This window comes from Maylandia zebra, linkage group LG7 (genome assembly GCF_041146795.1).
Source record: "Maylandia zebra isolate NMK-2024a linkage group LG7, Mzebra_GT3a, whole genome shotgun sequence".
Taxonomy (NCBI): domain Eukaryota; kingdom Metazoa; phylum Chordata; class Actinopteri; order Cichliformes; family Cichlidae; genus Maylandia; species Maylandia zebra.
In genome coordinates this window covers 26,857,420-26,872,164 of record NC_135173.1, presented here as the reverse complement: position 1 = coordinate 26,872,164, position 14,745 = coordinate 26,857,420, and the positions used below count along the sequence as shown (strand labels likewise).

General features: G+C 37.7%; 1 protein-coding gene across 5 annotated transcripts in view; it reads right to left on the bottom strand.

Annotated features, from left to right (window-relative positions):
• pot1 (protection of telomeres 1 homolog) overlaps window positions 1–7,524 on the bottom strand; it is a 57,564-nt gene extending 50,040 nt beyond the window's left edge. For all 5 annotated transcript variants that reach the window (XM_076886147.1, XM_012920451.4, XM_076886148.1 and 2 more), the window contains exon 1: window positions 7,471–7,524. The gene's annotated coding sequence lies outside the window, so the exon portion shown is untranslated. The remainder of the gene's footprint in view (window positions 1–7,470) is intronic.
• Between the last annotated feature and the right edge of the window lie 7,221 nt (window positions 7,525–14,745).

The window sequence follows — 14,745 nt, the reverse complement described above, 5'->3', positions numbered from 1 at the left end:
TTTAAACCCAAGGGGTGGAGCTTGAGGCCTGAATTAGTGTAGGATGAGTGATTTATTCATGAGTTCAGAGCTGCTCTGTGTTCACAGGCTCACCTACACCTGTAGGTTCATCAGCCTGGCCTGTGGCAGGGCTACTCATCTGGCAACTCAGTTCAAACTAGGGGTGGGGGAAAAAATCGATACTGTGTAGTATCATGATATTTTGTTTGCTAATCATGTATCGATACAGGGACAGCAGAAATCGATATTTTGTTACAAAAAAGTTTTTGTGGACTGGAACATGCTCTGACTTCAGAGCATGTTGATCCTTTTTCTGAGCAAGAATCCTGACACTGTCCAAATGTGTTTAACTTGTTTTTTGGCAGCAATAAACATGACAGTTTACTTATTTTAATTTAAGACATGTTTTATTTTAATTAAGTTTAAAACTTTTTTATTTAATGTAAAATTATATTTTGTTTTAATTTACTTTCAAATTCTTCAGTTGCTGAATGGGCTGCATAGTTTTCATAAATTGCATAGTTCAGAATAGCTATAATTGTACCAGATGGTTGCATTCAGTTAAGTTGGACTAGACTGTAATACAAACCGTTCAGTTTGTCAACAATAAAACTGACTGAAATGAGAGAAAGACTGAGTGTGAGACTTTGATATTAGAGAAAATGAATATATATCACAAAATATTTTAAAAAATTGCAATAATATCGTATTGTGCGTTAAGTATTGTGATAATATCGTATCGTGGGATGTATGGTGATTCCCACCTCTAGTTCAAACACCAAAAAATAGTCCATAATTTTTATTTAACTGGTTAATGCTGCACACCACTACAAATCATGTAAAAATATCAAAGAGTAAACTGCGCGCTCTTCTTTATGGTGTACGCAAGGTTTACAAGCAAACTCTGGTATGCAAATAGCGGATTTTAGAAGTCAAAATGGGTTGAGTTCATAAATGCATTTACTTGTTCCGTTTCACACCCATTTACCAGCAACGTCAGGCATCATATACTCCCATTGGCAGTTATTTTATCCTTTGCCACAAAGCTGAGCAAACTTTAAGCCAGGACCCGTCCAGTCTCGCGAGACAAGGAGTGGCAGCTGTGCTGGCAGATTTTCAGCTACTTTTGAATGGTAAAATTTATGAGGGGTTGATGTTATTTGAGTTACTTATTTAGCACTTTCAACTAGAAAAAAAATCTGATTTTCCTAAATCTTAGCCTGACAAATAACCTTCATACAACAGACTTAAAAACAAATAATGTCCACAAAGCCAACCATTTTTCAAACCATAACACTAAACAAATGAGTAAAATTACTCTGGAAACTAAGTGAACCCAAACTGGATTGAAAATAATATTTTAAAACAAAATAAAGCCTATCAACAAATGCAGCATCACCTCTAAAAAGAACAATAAAAGTCAAGAGGAGATGTTCCTAAAAGTGATTACTGCCTTTACTTTTCTACATAAACTAAATGCATTTAAATAGTTGGTTGTTTTTATTTCCTACAAATGAAAGAACAGGCCTGCAGCTTTGTGATGAGTTCATAATGACAGCTGCATACAGCTACTCTTGTTAGTCATCCTCAGTCTGCTCTGACAGGAGGAGGATTCACCGACAAAGAAGCAACACAGAGGCCACCAGCCGGCTGCCAACAGTCAGCTGCACCGGGACAACAGCTGATCCCTGCCAAATGTAGGAATTGCCATCCCATCTAGACAACAGCCTTCCTATTGCTCAGAGCATCACTGAAAACCCCAAACATGAACCACCTAATACCAGCTCACCGCTGAACCATAAACAGAGTGTGGCAGAAGTGCATTGGAGACATGACTGCTGGGGTGGGAGGATGCTCAGTATTCACACAGTATAATATAGGTACTGACTGGCCCCCCTCATAAGCCATTGTGATTTACTGAAGTATGACTGAGCCAAACACTGTATCCTATAGGGGCTTTTATCAAGTTAGGAGCCGTTTTTGAGTGCTGAGCACATGAAGTGTGTTGACAACAATCGCAATGAAAGAACACAGTTTATAAAAATCACTTAAAACTACACTCCAGTAGTGAGTCATGGGCTCTCTGTGGACATGCAGGGAAAGACTGGACGCATCCACTCCTGCCAACTCACATAAAGATTCTTTTCCACAACCAAAATCTAAATTAAATAAAAAATAACAGTAACAATCATTTTTCATTACACATTGTATAACCTGATACCAGACACTGAATTGCTGACTTGCTCTAGTTATTATTTTTAAATTAACAATGAATCAAATGGCCATTCGTCACAAAAAAGTAAAATAATTTTTAGATTCTTTAGTTCTCCGAGCTTTATGAAGCTTTTTAAGTCCCTTTTAGCCCAATTTTGGTATAAAGTGATATCTGTCTCAAAAAAGCTGCAATTGAACTAAAATGATCTATTCAAGAACAAACAGCAATCTGATGATTAAAGTGAACCATCTAGCAGCTCCGTTCAGTATTTTAAGACTTAAAACATATTTTTATTCATTGGCATTTGAGTCTGTCTGATTTGCCTTTATCAGTTTAGCACCTACTACAATGCATTTGATTTCTTTCTTATCATTTCACTCATTTATTTTTATCCATTCTGTCTTTTGTATAGCACTTCGGTCAGTGAGTTGCGTTTAAATGTGCTTTATAAAAAACAAATTTGAGCATCTGTGTATAGAAATGAATACTATATTAAAAGTGCCAAGCCTCAGCTTTAATTTATGTAGCTTCAAATCACTATTTAAACAGCAGTGTGGCTCATCCAAACCATTTTGAAACAGACACACTCACTGCATGCACAGGTTATTGAGCTGGTAAATAACCTGGCATGAGACAGGTCAAGGACATCAAGGTCAATAGACAGAAGTATTTCTGGATGGAGGCTAGCAGGTTCAAAAGCAGCAGACCAACCTACGCTTAGGTGGCTATACCAGGGTATCTAAAAATCTCAACAATATGATTTACAATACAGAGAAGCCCTTTTAATTCATTTCATATTAAACATATACAGTGATACTGTATATTAAAGCAAAATAATGTTGGAAAGCTATGTGCTGGGAGCATATAGACAATACAGCAGTAGAAGCAGTTTTCCTTTCCTCTTTTTTAAAGAAAAACACAGACACACAGTCACACTATGTTGTCTTTTTAGAAAGATAACAATGATTCCATTAATGTTAACTTCATTTGACTTTTCTGATATCTTTTTGGGCCTGCTCCTTATGTCTGTGGGGGAGACAAGCTAATTATACAGAGGAAGCCAAAGCCAAAATGCCCTGAACTATACATACACTTGACAAAGTCCCTAAAATTTTATATACACATAATTTTTAGTTTTGTTGGTTTTAATACTTAAAATTGTTAATTTCTTCACTTTCATCAAGCTGCAGCCACATGAAAGTAAAATGTCCTCACTGTCTCATAAGCATGTCCAGCAGCAGGTCACAAGACACACACACCATGCAAATTATGGCACAGCGAGTGGTCACCACTTAAAAAGCCTTGGGGAACTTGACTTTTCCTCCCATCAGGTGGGTAAAAAAGGATGAGTGAGCTCTTTTGCTCTTTCACAAATATTTAGTGATAAGACCAGGTAAAATGGGAACAGTTATTCATTGTTTGCTACAAAATTTAGATTCATTGTGGTAAAGAGGGGAAAGGGACAGTCACATATATGTGCAAGTTCATATAGGCGCACTCCTGCTTTTGTAAATACATTATCAAATTATCAAAGTTTCTTCTTTGAGAATGTTTTATTATTAGGGACTACCACTAACTACTAAACTGCCTAGTGACTATTCACTTTACTCTCTGGTGGCTGCAATGAAGAAAAGCAAGCATGTTATTATTCTGAAGCTTGCCCTGTGCTTTATGAAAATTATTATTCTGCTGAAAACAAGACATTATAATGCTGTAGATGTTAATGAAAATTCCATATCTAACCTAAAGGCCTAGGTCAGTGACTCAGAGTTTTATAGTCCATGTAATTTTAAACAGTTTGGACCACTCTCTCATAAGTCATCAGTTCTTTTTCTTAAAATGTAGGGACAATGTAATATTAACAAAATACAAGGTAAGTACTCAATTGTAATTAAATAAGTATAGAATTTCTTATAGGCTGTGTTTACATTTGTAATTCCATCAACAGTTGTTCAAATCAGAAATAAAATCAGAGAATAATTACCCATCTCAAAAGTAAATAACCAATACAATAAATGTGCATCATAAGGCACTTACAGTGTAAGCATTGTCTGTTAATAGCCAACCCATGCTTCTGTAAAAGTAATCAACTTCAAATTTTCCCCAATGTGAAACTTCTGCCAAAGGGAGTCAAATCCGATAGATGGCTGAAGTTAGGAAGATGCTGCCTGCCACACACCTGGTGGAATGTTTTGTAAGCAATAGTGCATTAGTTAATAAAATGCTAATAACAGAAACAGTCCGTATCCTGGAGAAGAGAAATGTCTTCCAACTGAACAGTCATATGTCATAAGTCAATACAACAGTAACAACCACTCAAAACACAGTAAATCAAGTGCATCTTAAAGTGTCCATGAAACACTACATGTATTAAGGCTAATTTACACTATGAACCCCTACTCTAAAAATACTCTCATCAATTTAACACTGTCCATGAAGCTAGGATTTAAAAAAGGGTTAAATGTAACATTTTTAGAGCATCTGTAGCACCAGTTTGTGCCAGTATTGAATGTGACATCACTCGGTTGGTTGTTTGCTGCTAATATACTTAGTTTATCTTAACTAACTTGTGACAGAACAATCAACTCAGTGAAAAAGACAGAAACAAACCCCAAAAATTAACCCCCCAAAAAAGGGGGACAGTGTTGAACTTCAGCTTGTGGGTCCTGTGAACCACTAGCGCACAACTCGCTCAAACAGCTCTTGTCCACAGTCCTCATTTAAAATGTCTATAAACAAATATATACAATATAAACAAACCCAAATATTGTGGTTAACAGGTAGATTCTCCCCTTTCAATGCAGCTAGCCAACAATGAAGAACCACTTACTGCTAAAGAGACAGAATAAGCAGACAGTATATTCTTGGTTTTTAATTTAACAGTCATCGCTGCTGCCAGGAGCAGCAGAAAAGGTAACCTCTAAAGAGAGCTTCTTAGTTAGAGCTTCTTTGTTTCCACTGAGTCATCAGTTCTTGTACAAGTTAGTAGTATTAATTTTGACAGCTAATGTTAATTTAGTTTTAATGATAGTCTTTTGACTAAAGTGTCATTTGGTTTTAGTCATAATTTAACCATCTAAATTATTTTAGTATTTCTTAACTAAATATCATAAAGCTACAGTAGTAGCTACAGTAAAATATAACAGTTTAAAGTCTGTTGTGTCTTTACCAGTGAGAGTTGCTCCAAAAGGTTTAAAAAGTGTCATATTTTCTTTTTGGGTTTTTTTTTTAAACACACCACATTCGAATTGTGTACATATGTTTACTCTTCTCTTCCTCCCAAACATTCAAATTCTGTCACGTTTTCATGACAAACAAGGAGCAAAGGAGCATAGCTTTCCTCTCTACAAGAAACAAATGTAATTTTTGCACCTTTACTTCAAGAATGCCAGTACGCATAGGCTATTTTTCAATATGCATGATGAGAGGAGCACAACATTTGCAAAAATATATAATTCACTTAAATTATGGCTAATAATCAATGTTTGGTTTATGTCAGTGTTTCATTTTTCCCTGAGCGAAATCTGTTTGCCTGAGCTTAAAGTTAAGATTCATAACTGAGTATTTTATTTAATTTTTATGTCTCCGTGGAGAACTGTCAGTATATTTGCAAATTTATTCTTTGGAAAAGACCAAATTACATCTTTTTAATATTTAGTCAACTTTATTGTTAATACCTACTGTTTAATGTAAGTTTTGAGAGTCTAGGAATAATAGTATAAGATATAAAGTAATTGTAACATTTGATCTGTTTCTTTTCTGTTCAATACATAGTGTGAGCTATGTATACAGGTCAAATGTGTTATTGAGAGAGATGAAGTGTATCCTTCAGTCCTGTAGGGACTCTTAATGCTTAACTGTATGAAGTTTGTTAGACACTATGAAGCAGATCATAGATGATATAAAAGAGCATATAATTCTATGGATGTTAGAAGGCAAATTATAATAATAAAATAATGGTTATGAATAAGACTAAGAATAGGTGGAGGTGTATAAGATTATAATTACATGTATGTTACACAAATACGTATGTTACTTGAAAATGAATATTGATTATTCAATATTTATTTCAGTATAGTGGCATAAAGTTCATTACCATCTTCTAAGATCACACCAATGTAAATAATGAGTCTTTACTGAACTCTTTCCCAATAATTTCACATGGATGGCTGTTTTATAGCCAAGCATTTTGCCAAAGTGATTAAAAACACTTTCCTAAATAAACTGTTTTTAAAGAAATCTAGTGATTAGGCGTATCAGAGGAATTTCTGTAAGTATTGATCACAATAAAATTAAGGGGGTGGCAGTAAAAACACACTGTGAGCTGAGCAGAGCTGTGACGTCATCAAGTACTCCCCGCTTCCAGTTGTAAAGTTTGTGTAGAGTCCTCGGAAGTCTGGACTTCCAAGTGAACTTACCAAGTACAAACTTGCCTACTTGGGTATTGACAACGGGCTGTTGTACTGTAATATTATCTTCCGTTCAACTAATGTCACAGGGAATTAAGTTGTTAACGAGGTCGTTAGCTAGCAAACACTACCACAAAGACTAGCAGCTTTGCTAGCATCCAGTTTAACGTGAACCCATAACCAGTTTAACACGAACTCATAACCCATTTAGCACTTATTTAAGGAAAATTAAAGACTTCTTATTGACCCTGCAACCTGATGGATTAAGGTAGAAAACAAGGAAAAGCGAGAAATAAGTTCTGTTTTTCAAATAACCCCAAACCAAACTCCACTCAGAAATGCTTCAATTTAAATTTTGCTGATCTGGACAACAACGCAATGAAACAGAAGATACTATACATATATTTTTTATAAATATATACCTCGTACTGGGAATTTCGGATAATATTAGACACATAATGCTGCACGTTTATGGCTTAAACTTTGAGAAGTTGTGGACACGCGGAAGACAAAGAGGATCTAAATAAACTTGCTTTTCTTTACGTAAATAATACTACTAATTTAGATGTCGGTCGAACTCCAGAATGCAGTCTGCTTGTTATTAAAACATCTGGGCATGTGCTGTGTATGATGTAAGGCAAGGCGAGTTTATTTGTATAGCACAATTCAACAACAAGGTGATTCGCAACACACGCTTTTTCATAAGTACAACGACGTCAAACGCCCATCGAACAAACTATCTGCAAACTAATTAAAGTTAATAAAAGAAAATCCGAAAACGAATCTGAAGTAGTCATTATAATGAAAGAGCATAATACACGCTGTCAATAAACGTGAAAAACCTACCACAGCAGTTTTCCCTCGCTTGCTTTCGAATTGACAGGCTGATTCTGCTACGCGCATGCGTAGAAAATAACCCAGGGCACTGCATAAACATGATCAAAGACGTAATGCTTGAAAAAATAAGAAAAGTCAAAATCAAAGTCAGTCTTGAAAAAAAAGAAAATCAAAAATCAAATTGTGTTTAAACTTCAAATCAAATCAAATCACTTTTATTGTCACATCACATGTGCAGGCACACTGGCACAGCACATGCGAGTGAAATTCTTGTGTGCGAGCCCCACAAGCAACAGAGATGTGCAAACACAACAACACAAACGAGCAAAATACAAGAATGGCCAACCTGAAACTAATAAATATATGTACAATATATAATAGTGTATGCATTTCTGGATGTGTATACTAAATATTTTCCTACGTGTGTGTGTGTGTGTGTGTGTGTGTGTGTGTATACACATTTTTACAAATTAAATAGTAAAAAAAAAATAATAATAATAATAATAATAATAATAATAATAATAATAATAATAATAATAAAATATATAAAATATACAGAGTTGAAAATGTGCAAAACAAGTGGCATTTATATACAGTATGGAGTGCATAATGTTAAAGTTCCAGTAGTGAAGCTGAGGTGTCTATGACGTGTTCAGCAGTCTGATGGCCTGGTGGAAGAAGCTGTCTCTCAGTCTGCTGGTACGGGACCGGATGCTGCAGAACCTCCTTCCTGATGGAAGCAGTCTGAACAGTTTATGGCTGGGGTGACTGGAGTCCTTGATGATCCTCCCCGCTTTCCTCAGGCAGCGCTTCCTGTAGATGTCTTGGAGGGAGGGAAGCTCACCTGCAATTATCCGTTCAGAGCACCGCACTACTCTCTGGAGAGCTTTGCAGTTGTAGGCGGTGCTGTTGCCATACCAGGTGGTGATGCATCCAGTGAGGATGCTCTCAATGGCACAGTGATAGAAGGTCCTGAGGATGCGGGGGCTCATGCCGAATCTTTTCAGTCTCCTGAGAAAGAAGAGGCGCTGCTGCGCCTTCTTCACTGTTTTGTTTGTGTGTACTGACCACGTAAGATCCTCAGCCAGATGTACTCCAAGGAACCGGAAGCTGCTCACTCTCTCCACAGCAGCGCCGTTGATGGTGATGGGGGTGTGTACTTCTCTGCACCTCCGGAAGTCCACTATCAACTCCTTTGTCTTTGCGACGTTGAGGGTGAGATGGTTGTCTTGACACCAGTGGGTCAGGGTGCTGACCTCCTCCCTGTAAGCCGTCTCATCACCGTTGGTGATAAGACCCACCACTGTAGTGTCGTCCGCAAACTTCACAATGATGTTGGAGCTATTAGTGGCTGTGCAGTCGTAGGTGTAGAGTGAGTACAGGAGAGGGCTCAGTACACACCCCTGTGGAGCACCAGTGTTCAGTGTGATGGGGGATGAGATGATGCTGCCCAGTCTGACCACCTGGCGTCTGTCAGACAGGAAGCTAAGGATCCAGCTGCAGAGGGAGCTGCTCAGTCCTAGATCCTGCAGTTTCCTGTCCAGCTTCGAGGGAACGATGGTATTGAATGCTGAGCTGTAATCTACAAACAGCATTCTCACATACGTGTCTCTCTTCTCCAGGTGTGACAGGGCAGTGTGTAGTGTCAGGGCTATGGCATCATCAGTGGACCTGTTGTGGCGGTATGCAAACTGTAGAGGGTCCAGTGAGTCGGGTAGTGCAGAGCAGATGAAGTCCCTGACCAGCTTCTCGAAGCATTTGCTTACGATGGGGGTCAGGGCTACAGGTCGCCAGTCGTTCAATGAGGAGATGGTGGAGGATTTGGGTACAGGGACGATGGTGGCCATTTTGAAGCAGGCTGGGACTACAGACAGAGAGAGGGAAAGGTTGAAGATGTGTGTGAACACTCCAGCCACACTCTCTTACAATTAAAATACAAGCTGCTTTCAACACTCAAATTTAAAATTAACAATTCAAATGACACTTTATTCCAATTTAAACATATCACAATCAAATATTTTCACATTATGTGAAATTTAAGGGATACAAATAAGAAAAGGCAGGAATAAGTGAAGTGGAAGTTATAAAAGTAAGTTGAGCATTTGATTTTCCATCATCACACTCAAGTCACCTTCTCCACACATCCATTCTGCAGTTTCCTTACTTCAACTGTTTTGTATTTTGGCTTGGTCCTGTAGTATGATGTAAGTTCGACATATCTAGGGTATCTTTCCGATACATCCCAAAGTTAACATCCAGGTTTCTCCTGCATGTGTACATGAAAGGAAATGCAAAGTGAGCTCTATGGGTTATTGGTGCAAGAAGTAGGATAGAAGTAAAGCTCAAAAGATGGAGAAGGAGGTATGAGAACTGCAATAAGATGTGGAATAGAAGATTTGTCTTCTGAAAAATCTGATACTGAAGCAAATGACTATATTTCTTTCTGATAAGGGAAACAGAAAAATATTAGATGGTACTGAAAAACCCTCCTACTACATGCACTAAAAGGTCAATAATGTGTGCTGTTTTTCAGGTTTCTGTGTTAGCCAAAAATGTTATTAAGCTAACCTAAATCTAAGTGAGTAGTTCTGCTCGCTAAATCTGAACGAACTGCAACTGAAATTTTTTTAAAAGCAACAGTATCTTTGAGCTTCTTTGTTTTTGCCAGAAAATGTCTCCCGGCTTTGCAGAAACTTTATTTTGCAAAGCTATGTGTTCACAGCAAAGTGTTTGGACAGTTTAAGTGTTGCTTGTGGAACAACATTAATTAAATAGTAAATAGACTGTTTCCTATGTAGTTTTCCTACGCAAAACTTGTTTCATTCACCCATTCAAACACATTCATACAAACACTATGCCTTATTTTCTCTCTCCACTGAGATGCTTTCTATCAAGAATACTTGGCATGCAGACTGGAGCAGCCAGGGATAGAACCACCAACATTCCAACTAGTAGATGACCTCCTGATGCGCTACAGGCACTTGATAAATAATGATGTTAGGTAAATTTAAATAACTGTGATATTGAAACACAAGCAAAGCCTTGTGTATGCATCTCAGCTCAGCAGTCCACCACAGGGTAACGGTAAGTAAAGCTCTATAACAGTTTTATTACTGTCAGTTCAACACTAAGAGGCAGTTTCTGGAACAGTTTGGTCCACAGCACCTACATTTAGTGTGAATACGTTTTTCTGTGTCATGATCCCTGAGTCTCACTTCCCTGCTTCTCTGTGTTGGTGTTTGTGCACATTGTACTTCGTTTTGGGTCTCTCTGTCTCTCTGTCTCCCTGTCAGCAGCTCACCTGTCAGTAATCAGCTGTCCTGACTCACCCGCTGTTCATCGTCTATTCGGCTGGCTACTCAAGGCTTGAACAAAGATTTAATCATTGCCAGTTCCTTGCATCAGCCAGTTCTCTCTGTGATTCCCAAACCTGTGAGCCCTTAGAAGCCTGCGATTCCCTGATCACCTCTCTTAGATCTCAAACATCTTACAGACACAGAAACAAAACCTAACAACTAGAAAAGGATGACTAAATGAGCAAGAAATAAAAAACGAAACCATGAAAAACCACTAAATCCCAGAATTCCAATAATCAAAACACATAGACTGGGCCTCCAGACCCAGCACCATGGCAGTAATGGTTTAAGCATGACACTTTAAAGGCCTGTGGCCCAGTAATGAGAACAGACTCATCATATTTGTAAATTAATATGATCAATCCTACCATTAATTCATGGTAGGACTTCTTTGAGCAGTCTTGTAGGAATGACGTCTAATAAACATGTTGAGATTTGGAGGAAGTAATTATTGAAGTTAACTCAGTAAATCAAATCAGTTAGAAAGGGTCTATGTAATAGCAGTACTCAAAGTAGCTGTACATAATGATATGTCTGTCAGATGGTTATAAATCATTTTTTCTCAAATAGTTAAAATTTTATTTGTAAAGAAATTCATGAACTCATTGCTGGTTAAGGTTCAAACCGATCTACTGGCAAATTGAAGGGGGGGTAATTTTTCCTGAGTGGTACACAAAAGTGAAGTTTTCACAAGAATGCATTATACATCAGTAATGCAGTCCTTTTAAAATGTGAAGAACCCCCGGAAGCTCAAGAGACACTGAGAAGAGAAATAGAAAAAATTCCAGAAAACTCTCTGCCCTGAACACAACCATCACCGACTGTTAAATGCAACAGTCCTCTGATTTATAATATTTTTTCAAAGCTTTACACATCCAAGGTTTGATATTTGAAAATATGTCCATTTCCTCCTTTGGGATTGACAGGTCCTCACACTTATTCTGTGACAGTCTGTTATTTCATTCAAGTCATAGCAAACATTTTAGAATAAGGCTCAGTCAATACAAGAAAAACACAAGTATCTCCTCTGACCACACACCAAGTGGACTTAAAACCATTGATTAAGCCCTTATTTTAAGTCCCTCCATCAGGGTAATAAGGCTGACATTCTTGTGCTTTGTTAAAAAACTGACATTTGACTGAAGACAGTCAGTTTTATTGCGTAAAGATTGTGCATTGGCATGGATGATTGTGACAGGAGGGATCCTCCAATGGCCTTGCAACTGAAGTCTCTGTCTCACTCCGTGTCTGCCCCTCTTCCATTGATTTAGTTCTCCAACACCTAAGAAATCATACCAAAAAATGTTGGTGGCTACAGTCACCATGTGCTCCATGTTTGACATTGTGGTCCCATAGGAACAAAAGGGACTCTATATCAGAGAAACAGAGGATATCTACCTCTCAAAAAGTGATAAATCAGTCAATTTTGTGTTTCCTTATGTTCATAAGGTTTCTGATATCACTCTCATCTTTATTATTGGTTTTCTGTGGTTTAATTATTTATGGCACTAATCTTAGTTCCTTGGCTTATGAGTCCTCTTGGTGCTTTCTTTCTGTGCCCTTATTCTTGTCTGCCTTCCAGAGTCCATGGTAGTCTTTCTGTGTCAAGTTCATATGTTTGAGACCTTGTCTCTATTTGTTTTTTCATGTTTTATTTTGGTAATACGTTTCCTATATGTTTAGTGCCCAGTTTTACTTACAACAGTATTTAGTATTCCTTGCTCCTGTGAATTCTTCTTGGATTTGCGAGCAATCTTGGAGTAATTTTTAAACTAGAATATGCCCTTCAATAAATGTGTAGGACTGCTTTCTTACATTTATGCAATATCTCTAAATTAGAAACTGGAATGATGCTGGAAAAAGTAGCTCATGCATTTACTAGTCCTAGGCTTGACTGCTGTTCATTATTACCAGGTTGTAATTTAGGCTGACTGAGAGGCTTTCAGTTGATCCAGAATTCTGCAGTGGGAGTAATGACAGGGACAAGAAAGAGAGAGCATATTTCTCCCATATTCTTATGCCATTTCTTTATTGACTCCCTGTTAAATCCAGAACACCAGTTAGGACTATATCATCCTAATAGAGTACTTTGTTCTTGGACTACAGGCATACTCGTGGTTCATACAGTATATAACAATAGAATGGAAAGCAGATGCAGGAAAGGGATTGGACTCAAACCCGGGTCGCTGCATTTCAGCCATTTGGCAAGTCTTCACCTGCTTACTCAATAATATTGCTTAAATCAAGTTATTCCAGAATTCCTCTTGGCATCCAACTTGTGGGGTATATACTCCAAAATAATTCAACATCAATCCATCCAGTTTCAATCTGTCTAACTGTAACAATTCCAGCTCTTCATAAATCACAGACGCTCATAGAGCTTGGCTTTTCACGGTTTATTCTGCAGAAGACATAGAACACACTTAACATGTGTCTTCTGGTGGTACCCGCAATTGTAGCTCCCTCACATAACAATCTTTTCACTTCCAAAACACTCTTCATTAAAGATTACACTTCCTATCTGCACCATGGCCTGAATCAACCTCTGATGCCCCTGGCTCTGCCTGGGTTTCCTGCCATTTCTCCCTGATTGTGTTTGTGTTGGTTCTTTCGCCTTTTGAATTAATCTTGTTGTTTTAACTTCTGATGCATTATCTTTTGTTACATTAAATCTTTTGTTTGCTCAACTTGTCAGTCTCTGTCTTGTTCTGCATTCCAGTCTACTTTAAAACACTCATAACATGCTTCTTATATAAGACTCTCTTTGCACAAATAGCATTCTCAAATGAAGGCACAACTTATATGGACCTAATATACTGCAGAGCTGTTTTGTACATAACTGTATCCTAAAATAAACTCCTCCATCAGCAGTGGCAGATATTCCATGTTGGGGTTAGCAAAAGGTTATCTGGACTGTCAATAAATTACACTTAAATACATTCAATGTTTGTTTTTTTTATTATGATGCTCAAGATGATGATGGCTATTGGCTTGGAGGATGTTAACTTAGGCCTCAGTAAACATGGTACATTGTACCATTGTTTATACATTGTAGTTTACTGTGTAGTCTCCAACTGGAGATTAAACCCTTATGAAGGGTCCTCATTAAAAACAAACAAACAAATCAACTGGAAATATTAAAGTCTGCTGCAGGTGGTATTCTCAGCTTATGCAGACAACAGGATTAGAAGAACAGTAAAATGCTGCATTTGTCCACAGCCATGCTGGCAGTGTGTATGCTCACATCATTCTTAGTTCATTCTCCTTTAGGGTGAATAAAACACATTCAGCCTAGTTTGATGAAGGTTTTATTCTGTCCTTAGGAGGTTATTAATAATAATAATAATAATAATAATAATAATAATAATACATTTTATTTATAAAGCGCCTTTCAAGACACCAAAGGACACTGTACAATAAGATAAAACACATAATAAAACAATGACACAATAGTTGAATAAGTATAGTAAGTTGAATAAAATGAAGACATCAGTAAGACAACTTCACAGTGACAGTGGATGGGGTAAACAAAGTTCAGCCTCCTTATAGCATGGTGAATAAAGCTGTTCAACAGTGTCATGGAGCAAGCACTGAGCCTCCGATATCTCCTCCCTGAGGGCAGTAGGCTCAGGGTGAGGTGGTTGCCAGCATTGCTGATGGCTCTGCTGATGAGGCTGGTTTCATAAATGTCTATTAAGGAGGGCAGAGGGACACCGATAATCTTGCAGACTGAGCCTTCTTGGCCAGTGATGTTGTGTCGTTGGACCAGGAGAAGTTCTGAAAATTGTGCACTGCCAGGAACTGTGCTGCCCAACCAAAAGTGAGTTCTTTCTCCCCACTGTCACTATTGCTTCCTCCATTGCTGGGGGTTGACTGTTCTCTTTATCACATTGTAGGGACTTTATCTTTTAATACAGGGCATGTTGTT